The 21,204-nt window shown below is 40.5% G+C and overlaps 1 pseudogene; it reads right to left on the reverse strand.

Annotated features, from left to right (window-relative positions):
* Positions 1-13,462: 13,462 nt before the first annotated feature.
* Positions 13,463-14,530, reverse strand: LOC131902538 (speckle-type POZ protein-like; annotated as a pseudogene).
* Positions 14,531-21,204: the final 6,674 nt, after the last annotated feature.

Genomic DNA, 21,204 nt, shown 5'->3' on the forward strand with positions numbered 1-21,204 from the left:
TCTCTGGCTTGAGAATAAGTTCAGAGACGCTTGTTTGAACAAAAATTGTTAACTGCAAAAAGTTTTGGTTGAAAAACGTCTCTTCATATTTTGAAGTGAAAGCCTAATACCAGAATTTATTTCTTGTTTGAACTTTTTGAACTTAAAATGAGATAAAACTACAAAAAGATTTTGGTTATGGATTTCTTCATATTTGGAAGACTCGTACCGGAATTTATCATTTGAATTTGGGGACTTAAGAAATGAAATGAACAGTAGAGATTTCATTGCAATGGGACAATTTTGAGTTTACTTATAGTAATGACCTAGGAACTGTTTTCTGGAATTGGGTTAAAAATGGAACTGTTTAAATGAAGAAATTTATTATTTCTACCTAGAATCAAGATGCAGTTTTGTGTATGCATATATGCTTTATTAACTGGTGATTCATGAATTGTTTTGTGGAACTGTTTATGTAAAATGGAATTACTTATGGAACTGGTTTGTGTTACAAACGGAACTGTTTAAACAGAAGTTTGGGTTTTCTAACTAGGCGTGAGATTTTGCTTAAATTATAAAGAAAAGGGGGAGAGTTAATATTCCTTAGTCTAATTTCAAAAGTTGTTTGAGTGGATTAATGTCATGTTATTGTTAGTAAGAAATGCAAATGGGGTATATTAAGAGACTACTTTTAAAGTATAAAGAGTTTTATTAAGAAACTGCTTTTGGATGTTTTGCTAAGTTTTCAAAGTGTTAATGGTTAGATTGAGAAGACTGCTTTTCAATATGGGTTTGTAGGAATTGTATGAGTTTCTTCTAACTAGGTTTGAGGTTTTCTTTAAAAAATTATGAAGAAAAGGAGGAGCTATGAGATTGAATTATGTTTGCAGAACCCTATTGATATTAATGCACCCTGGTTTTGTGGAGTTAAGGAAATATTTAAGTTTGATGTGAATACATCGAAGTTTTTCCTATGTTCTGTTAACAAGAAAATTCAAATGATTGAGTTAAAGTTGTAAGACGGAGAAAATTGTTAACTATATATAGCACCATATATGCTAATTCAAATGGTTCTGTTAAGAGTTTGCTTTGAGTTGTAAGACAGAGAATTGTGGCTATGTATAGCAATGTTTATGTTAACCTGTTAATGGTAATGATGAAGCTAAGGGATTCTTTAAGTTTGTAGTTGCCTTAAGAGTTTTTGGCTTAGAAAGGGCTTGAGGCAGCTAAGACTGCTGTAGTCACCTTGGACCTAATTCAAAAGAGAAATGCCATCTATATCATCCTCTACTCCCATACTGGGAGGTGTAACAGCTATGGAGATTGCTGTAAGCCATTATAGTTATTTTTTTATATATTAAGAAAGGGGGACCTGTGGGAGCCCGTTCTCGGGTTCCTTGTGGCTTTACCCAGCAGGTCCTCATAGAGGATGATTAGACCACGGGCCTGAGTGCAGGTGTCTGAGATGGTCTGCACTTGGCTGTGCTGGGGGAGGAGGTCTTTTGCTCCACCCCTTGGCGTCTCTATAAAAACCCTAGGGCAGAGACAGTCGGGGCCCGTTGGAATAGGTTCCAGGCCCTCTCGAGGCTATCCTTTATTTTCTATCTGTTTATCTCCGCGATATTCTCCGCAATAAATCCTTCTATCTAATATTTCCTGCTGCTCGCACTCAAGAAAACTCTGGGGAACTGTGGGGGTGGTTGGGTAAATGCCCCACACAACCCCCCATTGGATCATCCTCCAAGGCAAGCTTTCCCCTGGGGAGTCAGCCCAGCCTGGTAGATTAAGTTGAGGCAGGTCAAAGGCAGAAAGTTATTTAAGGCGTGAATACCAGAAACTAGAAGCATTTGGTTGGTTAAGCTTTTAGACTTTGAGCAGCACAGTTCAGCTGAGATTCATTCTGGATGAGGACTGAGAGGCTTCCAGTCTGAGGAAACAGGATCAGCTGAGGAATTGGCAAGGTGAGGTGGCTGTGGCTTGTTCTGCTTCTCTGATCTTCCAGCATTCACCCCAATACCTAGCCTCAGGTTTGATTTTATTAATAAGACCATTTAAGATTCATGCTACAAGGTCCAGTCCCCTCCTCCATACACCAAGGCTGAGCAAAGTGTCTCAGCATAGGCCCTAGGTTCCAAAAAGCCAGCTCATGCACCAAGGATAGGCCCCAGTCACACTAACCAGGGGTCTCCCAAACAGTTCAAGCTCATCAACTGTCTCACTTATCCAGAGGTCCTGATCCAGTTCCATCGGGGCTCCTCAGCCATTGATTCACAGCTCATGTGTTTCTGCTAGTTTGGCTATTTGTCCCTGTGCTTTTTCCAATCATGTTCTCAATATCTTTTGCTCATATAATCCCTCCTTTCTCTCGCCGATTGGACTCCTGGAGGTCCACCTGGGGTTTGGCCGTGGATCTCTACATCTGCTTCCACCAGTCACTAGATGAGAGTTCTATCATGACAGTTAGGGTGTTTGGCCCAAGGATCAACAGAGTAGGTCAGCTCAAGCACTCTCTTGACCATTGCCAGTAGTCTATAGTGGAGGTATCTTTGTGGATTTCTGGGGACCTCTCTAGCACTCTGCCTCCTCCCATTCCCATGGGGTCTTCATTTATCATGGTATCTCTTTCCTTATTCTCCCACTCTGTTTCTGATCCAGCTGGGACCTCCCACTCACCTAAGCTCCCTTCCCCCCCCCCCCGACTCTTGCCCTGCATTACCCCCCACACACACACACACACACACACACCCCAGTTTGCTCATGTAGATCTCATCCATTTCTCTGTCGATCCCAGCATCTTTCTTAGGGTCATCTTCACTAGGTAGCCTCCCTGGAGTTGTGAGTTGCAGTCTGGTTATGCTTTGTTTTACATCTAGTATCCACTTATGAGTGAGTACATACCATGTTTGTCTTTCTGAGTCTGGGTTACCTCACTCAGGATGAATTTTTCTAGTTCCATCCATTTGCCTACAAACCTCATGATGTCATTGTTTTTCTCTGCTGAGTAGTACTCCATTGTGTATATGTACCACATTCTATTTATCCATTCTTCAGTTGAAAGGCTTCTAGGTTGTTTCCAGGTTCAGGCTATTACAAATAATGCTGCTATGAACATAGTTGACTATATGTTCTTGTGGTATGATTGAGCATCCCTTGGGTATATACCCAAGAATGGTGTAGCTGGATCTTGAGGTAGGTTGATTCCCAATTTTCTAAGAAAGCACCGTATTGATTTACAAAGTAACTGTACAAGTTTGCATTCCCACCAACAGTGTAGGAGTGTTCCCCTTGCTCCATATAAGCTGTATTCAGTGTTTTTGATCTTAGCCATTCTGACAGGTGTAAGATGGTATCTCAGAGTCGATTTGATTTGCATTTCTCTGATGATTAAGGATGTTGAGCAATTCCTTAAATGTCTTTCACCATTTGAGATTCTTCATTTGTTAATTCTCTGTTTAGCACTATAGCCCATTTTTTAATTGAACTATTGGGTATTTTGCTGTCTAATTTCTTGAGTTCTTTATATATTCTGGCTATCAGCCCTCTGTCAGTAGTGGGTTGGTGAAGACATTTTCCCATTCTGTAGGCTGTCCTTTTGTCTTGTTGACCATGTCCTTTGCCCTACAAAAGCTTCTCAGTTTCAAGAGGTCCCATTTATTAATTGTTTCTCTCAGTGTCTGTGCTACTGGTGTTATATTTAGGAAGTGATCTCTGGTGCCAATGCGTTCAAGACTACTTCCTACTTTCTCTTCTATAAGGTTCAGAGTAACTTGGATTTATGTTGAGGTCTTTGATCCACTTGACTTAAGTTTTTGCACGGTGACAGATAGGGATCTATTTGTAGTCTTCTACATGTTGACATCCAGTTATGCCAGCACCATTTGTTGAAGATTTCTTTTTTTCATTGTACAGTTTTGACTTCTTTGTTGAAAATCATATGTTTATAGGTGGGGAATTAATGTCAGGGTCTTCAGTTTGGTTCCATTGGTCCACTTGTCTGTCTTTATGCCAGTACCAAGCTGTTTTTCTTACTGTAGCTCTATAGTAGAGCTTGAGGTCACGGACTGTGATGCCTCCAGAGGTTGTTTTATTGTACAGGATTCTTTTGGCTATCCTGAGGTTTCCATTTTTCCATATGAAGTTGAGTATTGTTCTTTCCAGGTCTGTCAAGAATTGTGTTGGGATTTTGATGGGGATTGCATTGAATCTTTAAATTGCTGTTGGTAAGATTGCCGTTTTTACTATATTAATCCTCTACCTATCCATAAGCATGTGAGATATTTTTATTTTCTGACATCTTCAATTTTTTTCCTCAGGGACTTAAAGTTCTTATCATACAGGTCCTTCACTTGCTTAGAGTTACCCCAAGGTATTTTATATCATTTGTGGCTATTGTAAAGGATGATGTTTCTCTGATTTCTTTCTCAGCCCATTTGTCATTTGTATATAGGAGGGCTATGAATTTTTTTGAGTTAATCTTGTATCCTGCCACATAACTGAAGGTGTTTATAAGCTGTACGAGTTCCTTGGTCAAATTATTGGGGTCACTTACGTATGCTATCATGTCATCTGCAAATAATGAAAGCTTGACTTCTTCCTTTCCAATTTGTATACCCTTGATCTCCTTTTGTTGTCTTATTGCTCTGGCTAGAACTTCAAATACTATATTGAATAAGTATGGGGAGAGTGGACAGCCTTGCCTCGTTTTTGATTTTAGTGGAATTGCTTTGAGTTTCTCTCCATTTTCTTTGAGGTTGGCTGTTGGCTTGCTGTAAATTGTGTTTTATATGTTTAGGTATGTTCCCTGTATTCCTGATCGCTCCAAGACCTTTATCATGAAGGGGTGTTGGATTTTGTCAAAGGCCTTTTCATCATCTAGTAAGATGATTATGTGGTTTTTTTCTTTCAGTTTATTTATATGGTATATTACATTGACAGACTTTTGTATGTTGAACCACCCTTGCATCTCTGGGATGAAGCCTACTTGACCATGGTGGATAATTGTTTTGATGTGTTCTTGGAGTCTGTTTGCCAATATTTTATTGAGTATTTTTGCATCAATGTTCATGAGGGAGATTGCTCTGTAGTTCTCTTTGTCTGTAGTGCATCTTTGGTTGGCTTGGGATCACAGTAATTGTAGCCTCATAGAAGGAGTTTGGAAACATTCCTTCTGTTTCTATTGTCTGGAACAATTTAAAGGGTATTGGTATTATCTGTTCTTTGAAGATCTGGTAGAATTCTACCAGATCTGGCTAGAAGTCTTACTAATCCAACGGTCTTAAGAAGCAAGCTGGTGTAGCTATCCTAATGTTCACCAAAATAGACTTCAAACTAAAATCAGCCAAAAGACATATTAAGGACATTACATACTCATCACAGGAGAGATCCACCAAGATGAAGTTTCAATTTTGAACATTTTTGCCCCAAACACAAGGACACCCCCATATGTTAAAAAAAAATTACTAAAGTTTAAATCACACATAAAAGCCCACACATTAATAGTGGGAGACGTCAACACCCCACTCTCACCACTGGACAGATCTGCCAAATCAAATCTTAACAGAGAAATAAGGGACTTAAACAATGTTATGACTCAAATGGCTTTTTGTATTTTCATATGAAGCTAAGAATGGTCTTTAAAAAATTGTGTTGAAATTTTGAAGCAGATTGCTTTGAATCTGTAGATTGCTGTGTTAGAATGGCTGTTTTTAGATGTTAATCCTACTGATCAATGACCATGGGAGATTTTTCCATTTTATGATATCTTCTTCACTTTCTTCCTCAATCACTTGAAGTTTTGATTATACAAGCCTTTCACTTGCTTTGTTATTGTTACCCATAAAATATTTTATACTATTTGAGGCTACTATGAAAGTTTTTTTCTGTATTTCTTTCTTTTTCTGATTTCTTTCTGGTTCCTCTCAAGAAGTTTTGGCAGTGGCTAACTAGTAATATCAGTGACCATTCTCTATATGGGTTTGAGGTCAAAGTTTCAAATACTGCTTCCCTCAAACTCTCTGGTCCTGGGATTTTTTTAGTGGGGAGCCTTTTAGTGATTATGCTCTTTTATTAGTGTTTAATGATCTATTTAAATTTCATGTCTGATCTTGATTTCATTTTGGTTATAAGGATCTGAAAGAGTGTTTCCAAGTAGGATTATCTGAGATGCAGGGAAAGACCACCACTAAAGTTTGTTGGAGTCATCCTGGAACTGTGGGTCTGGATGGAATCAAAAGCAGGGAAGAAGAGAGCCACCTTCAGAGGTTCCTGGTTCTGCTTCCCACTCACCATGTATGAGCTCTTCACCTGCCATCCATCTTGTGAAAACTAAGACCTCTGACAAGTTAAGTAAAACACTCCTTCCTTGATGGTGTTTATAGCAGCAAGTATTGTAACCACATACAAGAGTAAATAGTAGCTGTGAAAATGCTGACATGATCCCTCATTGATGGAAGACTAACCATAGAAAATAAAACACACTTGTGATGGCTAATCTTGGTTCTCAACTTGACTCTATCTGGAATTCACAAATCTACAAAATGGAGAGCACAACTGTGAGAAATTTTTGCTTCAGTTGAAAGTAGGGAAATCTACATCAAATAGGGACTTTTGAGGAAGGAAGACACACACCTTTAATCCACACCCTAGGCTGAAGGGGATGCACCTTTAATAGGGCCACTTTATTTTATTAATCATGACATATCATTCATCATTTATATATTCTCTTTAATGAAGATGTGTATGCTCAACTTTTGTTTTAAGAATGATGCTCTTTTTTGTTTTTCTTTTTTCATTTTATTTTTGTTTGGATTTAAAAATTAAATGAAACAAAAAACACAAAAGTTGAGCATAATTTTTAGGAAAGGAGTGTTTTCCTTCACTTGTCAATGGACTTAGTTTGCACAAGATGGATGGCAGGTGAAGAGCTCATACATGCTGAGCAGCGGGAAGCAGAGCCAGGAACTTCTAAATGTGGCTCTCTTCTTTCCTGCCTTTTATTCCATCCAGACCCACAGTCCCGGGATGACTCCAACAAATTTTAGTGGAGATCTTTCCCCTGCCCCTCAGATAATCCTACTTGGAAACAGACTTTCAGGTCCATCTTAGGGTGTGGTTTATAAATATTCTCAATCTTTCCCAAGTCAATATCTTAGAATGACCAGATTCAGCTTCCTATTAACTCATATTCTTGTTCTTCCTTTGGTAGGTTCTGTTCTCTTCAACCCTAGAACTGTCCTTCTTATTCTGCTGGTTCTTAAAAGTGAGAGATTATTCTTGTTTCCATGAAATGTAGAATAGATTCAGCAGAAAGCTAGAGGGAGAGACTTTGGGATGAATGACCCTGCATAGCATAATGATTAAAAGGCTGGAACCAAAATGTCTAGGCCAACAGAACATAAAGTCATGGGAACAGGCAGTTAATTTTTCCCAGAGGATCATTAGGGGTGTTAGTGAGTGAAACTATTCCCTTTTCTACCACCTGGTGCCTGGACCCATGGATCTTGCCCATGGAGAAACCATATCATATATGGGATGCTGGTTCAAAGCATATACTGCCTCCTGGAGAATCCTGCCCCAGCCTTCCAGACTGATGCCACCTCATTGGCTCTGTAACTGTGTCTTCAAATGACATTCTGTCTTTGTAACATGCCAGCTGCTTCAGGAAATGGTGAACATGGTAAGACCCATGGATTTCAAGGTTGTAGGCCACTGTTGAACCTCTCTGGCTGTGAATGGTCTTATTAAATAAAAATCACAGGGCCAAATATAGGGAAGAAAACCTTAGAAAGATGAGGGAAAAAGGGAAATTGACGGGCCAAACTTACCTCACCAACTCTGCAGCTTCCAATTATGAGCTACTTCCTTTCTACCCATGCCTACATGCCTTGCTGTTCTGCCATCTGGTTTGCTCTCTCTGTTCAGCTACATCACTTCCTTTTCCTTCCAAGCTCTGTCACATCTTGTCCAACTGTATAGACTTCCAGACCTCCATGGTTAACTAGTGTTGAAATTAAGGTATGTGCCACCACACCTGGCTCTGTTTCCAATGTGGCCTTGAACTCACAGAGATCCTGCCTGCCAAGTGATGGGATTAAAGGCATGTGCTAACATTACATGACTTTTGTGTTGTGACTGGTTTTTTTCCGAGATCTCCAGGCAAGCTTTATTAATAAAGCACAAATAAAATATCACTACATTTCAGCATAAATAAAACATCACCACATGCTGTAACCAGGTCAGTTTTGATGAGTAGATGTCCATGTTGTTAATCCCATGCTGATTCTCCATCTCAGCTACCATAGCTACTTTGATCATGGCCTATGGATCAATACAAGGAAGGCTTGGGAAAGAGGCTGACAGTCCAGAGAATGAATCATCCTATGTACTTAATTACTGAAGTCCTCTATGGTTAAGTCACCTTTTGATGGGCATTTACATGGGACACATGGCTTTTCACATTCTTTGCTCTGTAGTTCAGTACAAATATTTCTTCCTCAAATGTCTTTCTCTCCAGTTTTTCATTATTTTTTGCTCTTTAGTTTTTATTTTTTTCTTTTCTCTTACAATACATACTGACCTCCCCTTCTTCCTCTACTGTTATTATCAATCCACATGAGTCTATTAAATGGGTAACAATTTATTAAGATATAAATTGAGGAAATACACTCAGATTACAGAATGAAATTGACAGAGAAAGTCGTCCTGTGATCTAACCAAGAGCAAATCTAACTTACAAGCAGAACCAGGGAGAAGGGGCTTTTGACCTTTCTCTAACTCCTTATAAGAGGTCAAATACAATGGCAAGAAGCACTGCCTCCTTGGGGCCATATAATCCAAGGTCATGGGTGGAGCAAATACCACTACATTTTCCCATTTACTCTAAATAAAAAGGTTCTAATCTTAATGCAAACTATATACAACAAGAATGATCATCAAGTGTATGTTCAGGAAAAACAAAGGGTAATGATGTCCAAAACATGGGTAAATGGTACATTAATGAGATTACTCTAATAGCTGTCCTGTCTTGAAGATTCTAACTCTAGTACTAATATGTTCTAGCTAAAATACAAGAAGATTGCAACTGTAACGATCTAGTCTACAACTCCATCAAAGACCAGAGAAGGATATAATAATAGTGGAGAAAATGAAAAATGCAAGCAAGCCATTTCTGAAATTCTTGTGACAATAGACAGAGACAGCTGGCAGCCTGGACAGTCACCTAAAGTTTCTCAGCATCATTGGAGCAACCAATTTCTCTACAGACCTAGAATACCTGTAGGACCATTTTCAGAAGCAGGAATTTTTGAAGACCATCTTACCCTATCTTGGCAGAATTCACTAGTCACTCTTCCTTGTTTTCCTTAACTTGTCAGTGGTCTTAGTTTTTACAATATAGATCACAGGTAAAGAGCTCATACAAGATGAGCAGGAAGCAGAGCCCGGAGCTCTTGAATGTGACTCTGCTTTCTGCCGATTATTCCATCCAGACCCACAGTATCAGGATGACTCAGCAAATGATAGTGGTAGTCTTTCCCTTGCATCTCACATAATGCTACCTGGAAACACTTTTCCACATCCATCCAAGGACACTAAGATAAACAAATCAGAAAAAATAGGTCCCATTTAGCAAAATGAAATCAAGATTAGATATGTATTTTAAACAGATCATTAAATCCTAGTAAAAGAGCATAATCAATAAAAGTCTCCTCACCAAAAAAGTCCAGGAACAAGAGTTTGAGGGAAGGAGTACCTAAAATTCTGACTGCAAACCCACATAGAGAATAGTCACTGATATTACTAGTTAGCCACTCGCCAAAGCTTCCTAAGAGGAACCAGAAAGAAATCAGAGAAAGAAACACAGCTAAAAAAATTTCAAAGTTGCCTCAAATAATATAAAATATCTTGTGGGTAACTCTAACAAAGCAAGTGAAAGACTTGTATGATCAAAACTTCAAGTCTTTGAGGAAGAAAGTGAAGAAGATATAAGAAAATGGAAAAATCACCCATGCTTGTTGGTCAGTAGAATTAACATCTGAAAACAGACATTCTACAAAAAGGAATATACAGATCCAAAGCAATCTGCATCAAAATTTCAACATAATTTTTTCCATACCTTTTAGAGACCCTTCTCAGTCTCATATGGAAATACAAAAATCAATGGAGAACAAAAACATCCCTGAATAATAACAGAACTGCTGGAGGTCTCACCACTCCTGATTTCATATTGTGCTTCAAAGCTATGGTAAAAAGAGCATGGCATTGGCATGAATTGAATGGAAGACACAGACATAAATCTACATAGAGGGGCCAAGCCATTGAAAGAGGCCTGTGCTGCCACCCAGGTCAATGATGACATCTGAGCCCTGACTGATGCTGAGACTATGTTTGGGTCCAGGGCCACACTAAAAACAGAGCCTCTGCTCAAACTTGGATCTTTGGACAGCTGAGCAACTCTAAGTAAACTGACAGGTAATCTTTGCTTTCTTCATCGACTCGGTCAGGTATACTCTCAAACAACATTTCTATTTGTCATTGGCTCCTTGTGAGAAAGTCCAGCCAATTTCGTACATCACCAAAATTCCTCTGGAACCCTCCAACCATAGGAAAACCTAACTCTTTCACTTTTGGGGTTATAAAAACCTCACTTCTCCAATATTCCTGACTATCTTCTCAAGCCTGAGATGTGGGAGAAAACCTGTTATGGCAGAATATAAAGCTTATTTAATTTGACTCAAAATATATTGATTGGTGGTTTACTTTCTTTCAGTGGGAATATCACTATCCATCTTAGTAACTTTACGGGAGTTGTGATATGTTTCGTCAGTCCTGGTGTGTCTGTATTTTTTTTCATCTGCCTGCATCAGTCTGTTACAGTCTCCAATCCTCTTTATTCATTGGAAAATGTGGCACCATGAGGAGTGCTAAAGGATTTCCTGCTTGCAAGTCATTTTCTTTCTTACCTTCATTGTGGAGAAGCCTCGCAATTTCCTAATGTTTATCTTGGTCATTCAACCCTCCTAACACTGTTATTTTCTTTTTGGCCTATTGGATTAACAATATCAGAAGCTCAATGTGGCTTGGGAGAAGTCTGAGCTTCCAGTTCAATGATCTGTTTGTTGGAGCTCCAGTCAGGAGCACTGCCCACAAATCACACCAGAATCAAAATTTCCAAGCAAAAAATTAAAGTCATAGAAACAAAGCAAATTTTTTCCAACAGTTCAATAGGGGTAATAATGAGTGGTACTATTCCCTTTTCTAACACCTGGTGCTTGGACCCATGGATCTGGGTTTTGGAGAAATCTGCCTCCTGGAGAATACTACTCCAGCCCTCCTGGTTGCTGTTACTTCATTGGCTACATAACTGTGTCTTCAAAACATCCTGAGAGCTGCTTTCAGGGTGTTGGTGAACCTGCTCCAACCAGTGGACTCCATGATGGTGTGCCACAGGTTCACCTATCTGTCTGTGAATTTAATCTTGGTCAGAAGCAATACCATGTGGAATAACATGATGGTTGAAAAGACATTCTGTTAGTTCCTGTGTGGTAGTTTTGGTAAAATCATTACAGGTGGGAAATGCAAATCTATATCTAGAATAACAATCTGCTCCAGTAAGGATGAAGCATTGTCCATTCCATAGAGAAAGAGGTCCAATGTAGTCATCCTGTCATGACTTTGTTGGATGGTTAGCCTGGGGAATGTGACATCTCTGGGTCTCTGTGTTGGTCTTTGCTTTTGGCAGATCTGGCAGTCAGCAGCAGGTGTAACCAATTCAGTCTTGATGAGTGAATAGCTATGTTGTTGATCTCATGCACAACCCCCATCTCAGCTACAATGGCTACTGTGATCATGGGCCCATGGGGCAATATGAAGAAGGAAGAAATGCTCCTGAGATCAGACAAATATGTAAGAGACTCCTAATACTCACCTTCTTAGGAGTCCCACTAATTACTGAGCTACTTAGTATGAATCTTAAAAATTCTTATCAACAAAATCAAACCTGAGGCCAGTTATTGGGGTGAAAATGGAAGATCACACAGACAGAACAGGCCACAGCTACCTCACCTCGTCCAATTTTCAGCTGACCCTGTTTCGACAGACTGGAAGCCTCCGTGTCCTCAGATCCAAATGACTCTCAGCTGAACTGTGATGCTCAAAATCTAAAAGCTTAACCAGCCAAATGCTTCTAGTTTCTGGTCCTCATGCCTTATATACCTTTCTATACTCTACCACCACTCCCTGGGATTAAAGGCTCACTTTCTGCGATTAAAAGTGTGAGTCACCATGCTTGGCTGTATCCTTGAACACATGGATTTCTGACTCTGGAATTTTAGGATTAAAAGCATGTGCTACCACTGCCTATCCTAAGTATCTACTGGCTTTTCTGTTCTCTGACCCCAGATAAGTTTATTACGGTACACAATATTTTGGGGAACACAATACCACCACAGAGCTAAACAACCACAGCATACAGAGGACATAGTACAGACCCATGCAGGCTGTGTGATTGCCTCTTAGGTCTCTGGGAGCCCCAATGAGCTCTGTTTAGATGAATCTGTGGGCTCTGTTCACCTAGTGTCTTTGAATCCTCCTACAATCCTGCCTTCCTCTGGTCTTTGAGATTCCCTGAGCTCTGCCTAATGTTTGGCTGTGGATCTCAGTGTCTGCTCCCATCAGCTGCTAGACAAAGCCTAACTGATGGCAATTGGGCAAGGCACCCATCTGTGAGTGTAACAGAATTTTTGTAGGCATTGTCTCATTGACGTGTGTGTGTGTGTGTGTGTGTGTGTGTGTGTGTGTGTGTGTGAAGATGGCACAAACTTCCAAAGCTGAGCAGAGTTGGATGGTAAAAAATGGGATTCCTCAAACAGAAACACCACTGGAATCCACAAACTGATTTTAAAATTTTTATTCATTTGATATTTTATTTAGGTAGGTATTGTCTACAGAGATGGATGTGCCCATGGAGACAAGAGGAGGACTGAACAAAGGCTCCTCTGCAAGAGCAAAAATTGGTATTGAAACTGAGTCATCTCTTTAGTCCCACACACAGGGTTAGGAGAAAAAAATGTCTTCTTCCTCTACCCCTTCTCTTGTAGGCAAACATTCATGATTTGTTTTCTCGTTTCTGAGTCCTTGACCATATCTTCTGCTCAGTCAATCCAGATAGGTTTTTCCAAAGAAACCCTGTTGTAATGTGCTTGGGGCCAGAAACTAAAATGAATTCCAGATTCTAACTCCTTGGACAAAAATCAAACCAGGATACCAATAGGCAAGAGGCTGGGTAGATTGGACCAGAGTTCGTGCCTCCCCTTCCCTCCACCTGACATTGATTGCTTTACATCTGTATTAAGCCTCAGCCACCATGCTGTTTTTCCCTAGTTTCACTGGAAATGTTCAACACATCCCAGAATCTACCCAGGTGACATTGGTAAAAACACCGGCTGCTGCTTCTGGGAGACAAGTGTAGGACAAGGCTGACCAGGTCCTAGGATAGCTCCAAACGTTTGAAAGGGGGCTCCAAGAAAGAGAGAGCAGAAGCCAAGGAACGGTATGCTTCAGCCACTAAATGGGGATAGGAGCCCACCATTTTCTTCCAGCCTGAGGTCTCAGAGACCTCAGAAGCATGAGCTGTAATGAAATCCAGTGCCTGGGTTTTCAGCTGCCCTGAGCTGTGGAGGTCAGCCAGGAAGAGAGTGTGGGCAGCATTCTCCACAGAGAGGTCCCTGCAGAGGGCATCCTCACACATGACCTTCAAACGTCCCAGGCCATACTTGTCAGCAGCTGCCAGCAATGTATCTGCCATGCTGTCCAGGTCTGGTGCCTTCCCGGTGTAAATGAAGCCCATCATTTTCTTGAAGACTTGTGGCTCCAGGTCAGGGATCTCAACGCGGTTCTTTCTGCTCTCCTCCATGTCATGTTGAAACATGGCTCTGAAAACTGGAGAGCGAGCTGCTAAGATGGCCTTGTGAGCCCGGAATTCCTGACCAGCTACCACTAGGCAGCAGTCTGTGAATTGGGAATTCTCCCACAGCTCTGCCAAAGTGAAGTTATGAACCTGAATTCCTGGCTTCCGGTTCTGGTCAGAGTTGCTGCAAGAGACCTAGACCATGCTCACTTTGCAGACAAGGGTGAGGTGGTCATCTGGCAGTAGCCAAAATGCATGAGACAAGAGCAAGTCTTGAAGAATAAACTTTTTGTAACCTCAGCTGCCACCTGGCATGAACCTAAAGGCTCTTGGGCTCCTCGTGACTTTTATTTTCTCTCCTTCGGCACTGGTGATCCAGAACTGGAACTTTGCCCAAACATGGCTCTTTAGACAGCTGAGCAACACTAGGTAAACTGATAGGTAGTCTGTACTTTCTTCATCAACTCCGTTAGGGTGTACTCTCAAACACCATTTGTCATTGGCTCCTTTTGAGAAACATGGGCTGATAAAGCTTTCTAGTATTTCCTCAACAATGAAAGGGAAGTTGATGATGGTCCACCTGTAGGAGAAATCCTGAACGCTGATCTGTGTGTGGTCCCATCTCTGGGCTATCTCATCTCCTGCCATTTCTCCTGCAGGTAGTTTGAAGTTTCAACTGGATCCAAAATGAAGAACTAGCAATTGTTTTCTCTTCATCCTGTGAGATGCCATAACAGACAAGATTTTGATTTTTAGTTTTTGTTCATCATCTGTTTTCTCTTTTATGAGGCTGGAAACTTGGGTCTCTGAAATTTTCTATCCAGATTTCAATACTAATTTCAGAGAACACAGTCTAGGCAACTAGATACTCTTACATCACTCCATTATTTCCTAGATTGAATCGTAGGTCAATAGGTAACTAGGTCTGACAATTATACACAGCTTTTGGATAGTTTTGATCATTTATTCTATTAATTCATATAAAAAATGTGCACTAGTGTTCTCTAGAGGAACAGAATATATACAAGGAATCTCTCTATGTATGACCAAAGGAGATTTATTAGAATGACTTTGGGCTGCAGTCCTGCTAATCCCACATTACCTATGAAGGGAAAGACCAAGATTCCAGTACTGACTCAGTCCAGGACGTTGGAAGTGTCCACTGGTCTTCAGTATATGCTGGTGTTCCAAATAGTCTCTAACACCAGGGAAGGGATGGACTTGCTGCAAGGTGAGGGCAAGCAGGCAAATAGCAAGAGCTTCCTGCTTCCATGTCATTTTCTATGCTTCCAGCAGAGGGTGTGGCCCAATTTAGGGTGTGTCTTCCAGACTCAAGATCTGGATTAAAGGTGTGTGTCTTCAGGCCCTGAGATCCAGATTAAATGTTTGTGTCTTTTTACTACCAAAATCTGTCCTTGAAATGGATCTATCTACATCAAATGAAGCAAAACACTTCTCTCTGTCGTGACCTCCATTGTAGGGTTTTAGTTAATTCCATGTCTTGTTAAGTTGGGAACCCACAAAAACCACCACAAGTGTATTTTCCTTATTGTGGTTCATCTTAAATAAAATGGGGATGGTGTCCATTTCTACACAGCTGTAATTTCTTCTTCTCAGGGTTTTACACTAAATCCTGCCACTAACATGATCAGGAAAGAAGTGGTCCTTACTCTGTCAGGGATCACAGTGTTCACAACATGGAGGTCAGGGTGGAAGAATTCATATATGGTGGTCAAGAAGCAGAGCCAGGCAGCAAATCTGAAAGTGGCAGTCTTCTTTCATCCAGACTCACATTCCCTGGGATGGCTCCACAAACTTTCACTGGTGATCCTGCCCCTCCCCTTCAGATAATCCTCCTTGGAAAAACTCTTCTATATCCACTAAGGGTGTGCTATGAGATGATCCTAAGTTCTCAATTCCATCATGATGACTGCCATGATTCAGCTTCTCAATACCTCATAATTTTCATCCTCCACTGGTGAGTTCAGTCCTCTTTAAACTTTGAACTTCCATGCTTACTCTGATGATCCTTAAAAGCAAGACAGTGTTCTGGTTTTCAAAGGCTGCAGAATATATTCAACAGTTACTGAAAAAGAGTTTTGAAATGCTCCCCACATCTATCATCTCTCTCTAGTTCATCATGTCTAGAGGGACCCACTAAGCCTAGAGGACTGGGAAATACCTTCAGTGATTCAATCAGCTCAGCAATTCCCAGCCTAGCTCTCCTGAAAATCTGGCTCTAATACTGCTCATCCCTCAATCCAGGATAAATCAATCAATTGGTTTTGATCTCTGAATTTTGGGTTCCCCATTTAGTAGCCTCTGTGAATTCTCTGTATGTGTTTAGGGCCAGGGTTGCTGGTACCCTTTCTCTCAAATATGCTATTTGTAATGAAGGTAGACAATTCCTGCAAGACCCCTCATTTGTAAGAAATGAGCTCCACCTGTAATTCCTGAACTTCCATGAGCATGCTCCTGCAGAGTGAGAGCACTTCTCTGAACGGGGAACTGACTCCTGCCTGGGTCTCAAGTACAAGATCTTTACATAGAGGTTCTCATTCCAGGAATGGAACAAGTGTACCTTATATTTCAGGTAGGTGGTTCTCTGGAGGACAGGGCACAGACAAAGGGACTCCGATTCCCAACTGGAGAAGTCAAAGTCTTCAGCAGCAGAGGTGTCCGTGCAACAGAGAAAGCCAACAGTCAACACAGCAAAACAAAACTAACAGTAACAAGGACAGGTCCTGGCTCCACTGCCTGGGGGTCTCCCAAACAGTTCAGGCTCATTAACTCTCTCACTTATCCAGAGGGCCTGGTCCAGTTCCATGGGGGCTCCTCAGCCCTTGGTTCACAGTTCATGTGTTTCCTCCTTTGAGCCCCTGTGTCAGAGAGTTGGACACAGACCAAGGCCAGGCTTGCTTGTAATTCATAAACCCCTGTGTGTTTCACATTAGATATCAGCTCTGTGGTGGTCTTGCTCTGGGGTCTCGAGATTCGGGCACAATACCTACATCTCGTCTCTCTCAAGTTAGGCCTGTCTTGCAGAGACTCTCTAAGACTAGACGACACAAATAAGTACAGACTCAATCAGCTCAGCCATTCTCAGTGCGGCTATTCTGTAGTCTGGCTCCAACACTACTTAACTGTCAATACAGGAAAAAAAATCAATCAGTTGTTTGTTTTGGTCCCTTGATTTTGATTCATCTGGCAGACTCCATGCAAATGGCTACTTTGTAGCAGGGGTGAGTCTTTATCAGGCAAGTTCAGGGTCAGGGTATTAGGTACCCCTCCCTCAAATCTGTCATTTGAAGGGTTTGTATGTGATCACTTCAACACCCATTGTTTCCAAAAATGGTGCTCTAAACTGTGAGTCCTAGGCTCCAATGAGCATGCTCCTCCAGGGGAGTGGGACTTGTCACAGAGGAACTGAGAACCCTTGGGGCACTAAGCTTAGTCTTGGCTCATAAAGTTTCTCATTAATGGAGAGGCACAGGTGGAGCTTTTCTTTGTTCCCATTGGTGGAGGCTTCATGAGGCGACCTGATTTTGACAAGAATATTCTGTGGTGATATTGTGTTCCCCAAAATATTGTGCACACTAATAAACTTATCTGGGGTCAGAGAAGGAACAGCCACATATTAAACATAGAGGATAGACAGTGATAGCATACACCTTTAATCCTAGCATTCCAGAGGCAGTAATCCCTCTGGATCTCTGTGAGTTCAAGGCCACATTGGAAACAGCCTGGTATGGTGACTCATGCCTTTAATCCCAGGGAGTGATGGCAGAAAGCAGAAAGATATATAAGGCATAAGGACCAGAAACTAGAAGCATTTGGCTGCTTAAGCTTTCAGGTTTGAGCAGCTTAGTTCAGCTGAGATTCATTCTGGATGAGGACTCAGAGGCTTCCAGTCTGAGGAAACAGGATCAGCTGAGGAACTGGCGAGGTGAGGTGGCTGTGTCTTGTTCTGCTTCTCTGATCTTCCAGCAATCACCTCAATACCCAGCTCCAAGTTTGTTTTTATTAATAAGAACCATTTAAGATTCCTGCTACAGTATTCATATCCCCAACAGGAAGTGGCTCATATATTAATCCTGGTGGGGTTGTCCTCCTACCTGAGAGAGAATCTGTTCATTAAAGGAAAACAAAATTGACAGAACCACACTGAAACACACACACAAACACACACAGAGAGAAGACCAAAGGACTACCCAACACACGTTCATACACATGAACAGACAAGGAGAATCAGGTGAAGTCTCACACAAATTCTTAACCATGGATAGTAGCCCCATGCACACAACTCCTGTTTGACCACAGAGAAAGAGCCTTTACCATCTTCCTCCACACTTGAGAGGCCAAACAACTCCTAAGCTGTTTCCTTTGTGTGGGGGAATGCCAGATTTCTCTGAAGTGTAATGCAGCAATTGATCAAAGGGAGTCTTGAGAGCCTGGAACCCAGGAGGAACACATCCTAAGATAGCCTTGTACTCCATACCCATCCCTACATCAAGGGTCTCTGAGTCCCCCACTGTATCTATTTCTGGTCTCTGGGAACTCAGTGGAACCTTCCTAAATGTAGGGTAGCCACCAGAGAACACTGCTAAGACAGGGATTTAATCCAATAGAAAGTCTGTATTGGCAGGCTTTCAATTTCCCTGGGTGTTAGGGGACCCACTGTACCATGGAGCCTTTCTGGGGTAGCTCTCAAGCACAGATTGCATATTCTGAATTCGTACAATTCTGTTAAAAAGAAGAGTTAGCCAGAACCAGAATAAAGCAAGCAAAACAGTAAGGGGAGAACATTTACAGTTTCCCTAACACTATGAACATTGATTTCTTATGTTGTTGTTTTAATTTCGGCAGCTGGTGCTGTGGAAGTGATGGATTCTGTAGTCTGAGCAGTACTTCCCCATGGGATCTGGTGTTATCTCACACATAATTTGCACAGTGAAGAAACTGGCAATGGCAAGCTTCTCCTATGTGTCCAACAGGGGTTTTGTTTTTGTCTTTCAGGAGAATGAAGGCTGAGGATTCTGAAGAACACTGGACAAATAAGACATATGCTCTAGAAAAAAATGTTCCAAGAAAAGGAGTAAATTGGCCTATTGGTATATCACATATAAAATTTCATAAGTCTAAATGATTATTTCTGCTTTTCTCTACAAACATTTAACACAAATGCTCTTTATGTAGTCCCAGTTCAACTGAAAATTAAAGCTGATTTTGGAGTTGGAGAATGGTTCTCTCCTTCTCTAAACCCAAGCATGTTGGTAAAAGGAAAATACAAAATCTCTGTATCGTGTCAGAAAAAAGAGCCATCTGATGTGGGACAGAAGAAAACCAAAAACTTAAGGAACTATTTTATTGCCATTATTCTCAATTCTTTGGTTCCATTTCAGTTCTTTAAACTTTTATTAATGTATGAATTTTACAACAAAATTTATAAGATTAATATATATATTAAACCGTTGTTATGATATTAATGGTCATATAGTGTACTAACTAATTCTAGAAAAAAAGGCTTCATTTAGAGGCCTATACATGATTTTTGTGTTGAAGTTTCTATCAGTTTTCTGTAGGGAATCATGACCAGGCCTAACAGCGAATTTGAAGTCTCCAAAAAGATGATGGAACCCTACTATGAATGTTCCACATGGACAATAATAACACCACTAAGCTGACAAACATCACCAAAAGATCAGCTTTGGACTACAAACTGCTCAGGACAGTTTCAAGATGGCTACTGAGATGATCCAGCCTCACAGACTATTTGAGCAAGGACTTGAGATAAGCCCTGCACTTTTGCATTATGCAGAGACTGGACCACAAATGATACAGCTACCACTCCAGAACTTGACAATTAACCCCAAATTTGTCTTTTCATCATCCTCTAAAGATGCCTTCGCCAAAGACAGCAGAATGTAATTTTAAGAACACAACACCCATATACCCAAGAGGTGGGAGGGTGGTTTTTGGCTTTTCAACATGTTTTGGGTTTGGGACAGCTGTCAATGTTTAGGATGGTTGGTTATAAGTTGTTATTGTTAATGGTCAGGAAAGAGGTTAAACAAAGGAGATTAGGTTTTAGGTTCTTATTTGAAAAAAAAAAGAAAAAAGGACATAGATAAGAGGTAGATTACTGAATCTACTCTGAAAAAAAGATATAGAAATGATAGAATAAAGGGTAGATTATTGAATACACTCTGAAAAGATAAAAAGAGAGGATATAGATATGATATAGATAAAAAGGTATATTATTGAATCTACTTTTAAAAGGTGACTACTAGCCTTAAATATTTTACATTAGGTTGGATTTTATATATTGTATATAAATTATATATATATATATTGAGATATAAAGTATTAGAAAATGCTGTACATATAGTTCTAATCTTGTCAGAATATTATAGCTATACACTTCATTTAACAATGGAATGCAGTTTGCTAATCCTTGGATGTTATTATTACCAACTATCAGGATATAAAGAAATGAAAGTTAGTAGTTAGACATTACAGTCAAACTTGTATTCATATTAGGTATGTTTTCAAGGTCAAGCAGTGATAAATTTTAGATAGATAGATCATCTTCAAACACTTTAGAGTTCTACAGAATATGGCATTTAAAATGTTTTAGTAACACAGATTTTATTTCTTTTATAATGACTATAGACATTTCTGCTCCTGGCAGCACTACTCTACTTCAGAGAAGATATGGCCATTGAAGAAAATGCATATGGAGTTAACATTCACTGTTGCAAAAGTTAGCCAGTGTGCAAGAAAGTGTCCTTGCATTGACTGCTGACAGTATGCTATCCAAAATGGACAAAAAGTAAACAAAACAAAGGATGACCAATCCGTGCCAAGACAAGAGTGGTTGCAGCTTTGGCACCCGGTGTCCCCTGAGGCCAGGACAATATGGCACCATCACTGAAGGGGCTTTGCAATCCCGAAAAGGTACAGTGCCCCTTTTTTTGAAGGCATCTGATCATGCAGTGGACCGATGGCTTCTGGTGTGTAGTGGAACAGTAGCTGAAACATTTATTCTTGAAAGAGGAACTAGGCTGATGGAGTCCAACCTCTCAATGGTAGACTGGCATTTAATAAAGGAGATGAAGTCACCCACAAGCCAAGAAGAATGGGAAGCTGAATTCCAAATACACCAGCAATTTCCAGAATTTAAAATCCTGAATCATGACAGGACACTGTTGGAATTCAAGTTTATCTGGTACATGGAATACTCGCACTGAGTGTGAGGTCGTGCTGCTGGTCTTGTTTATATCTACTTCACAAATGAGTCTGTCAGATACGCCAAACCTGTA

Source organism: Peromyscus eremicus, chromosome 1 (assembly GCF_949786415.1).
Source record: "Peromyscus eremicus chromosome 1, PerEre_H2_v1, whole genome shotgun sequence".
Taxonomy (NCBI): Eukaryota; Metazoa; Chordata; class Mammalia; order Rodentia; family Cricetidae; genus Peromyscus; species Peromyscus eremicus.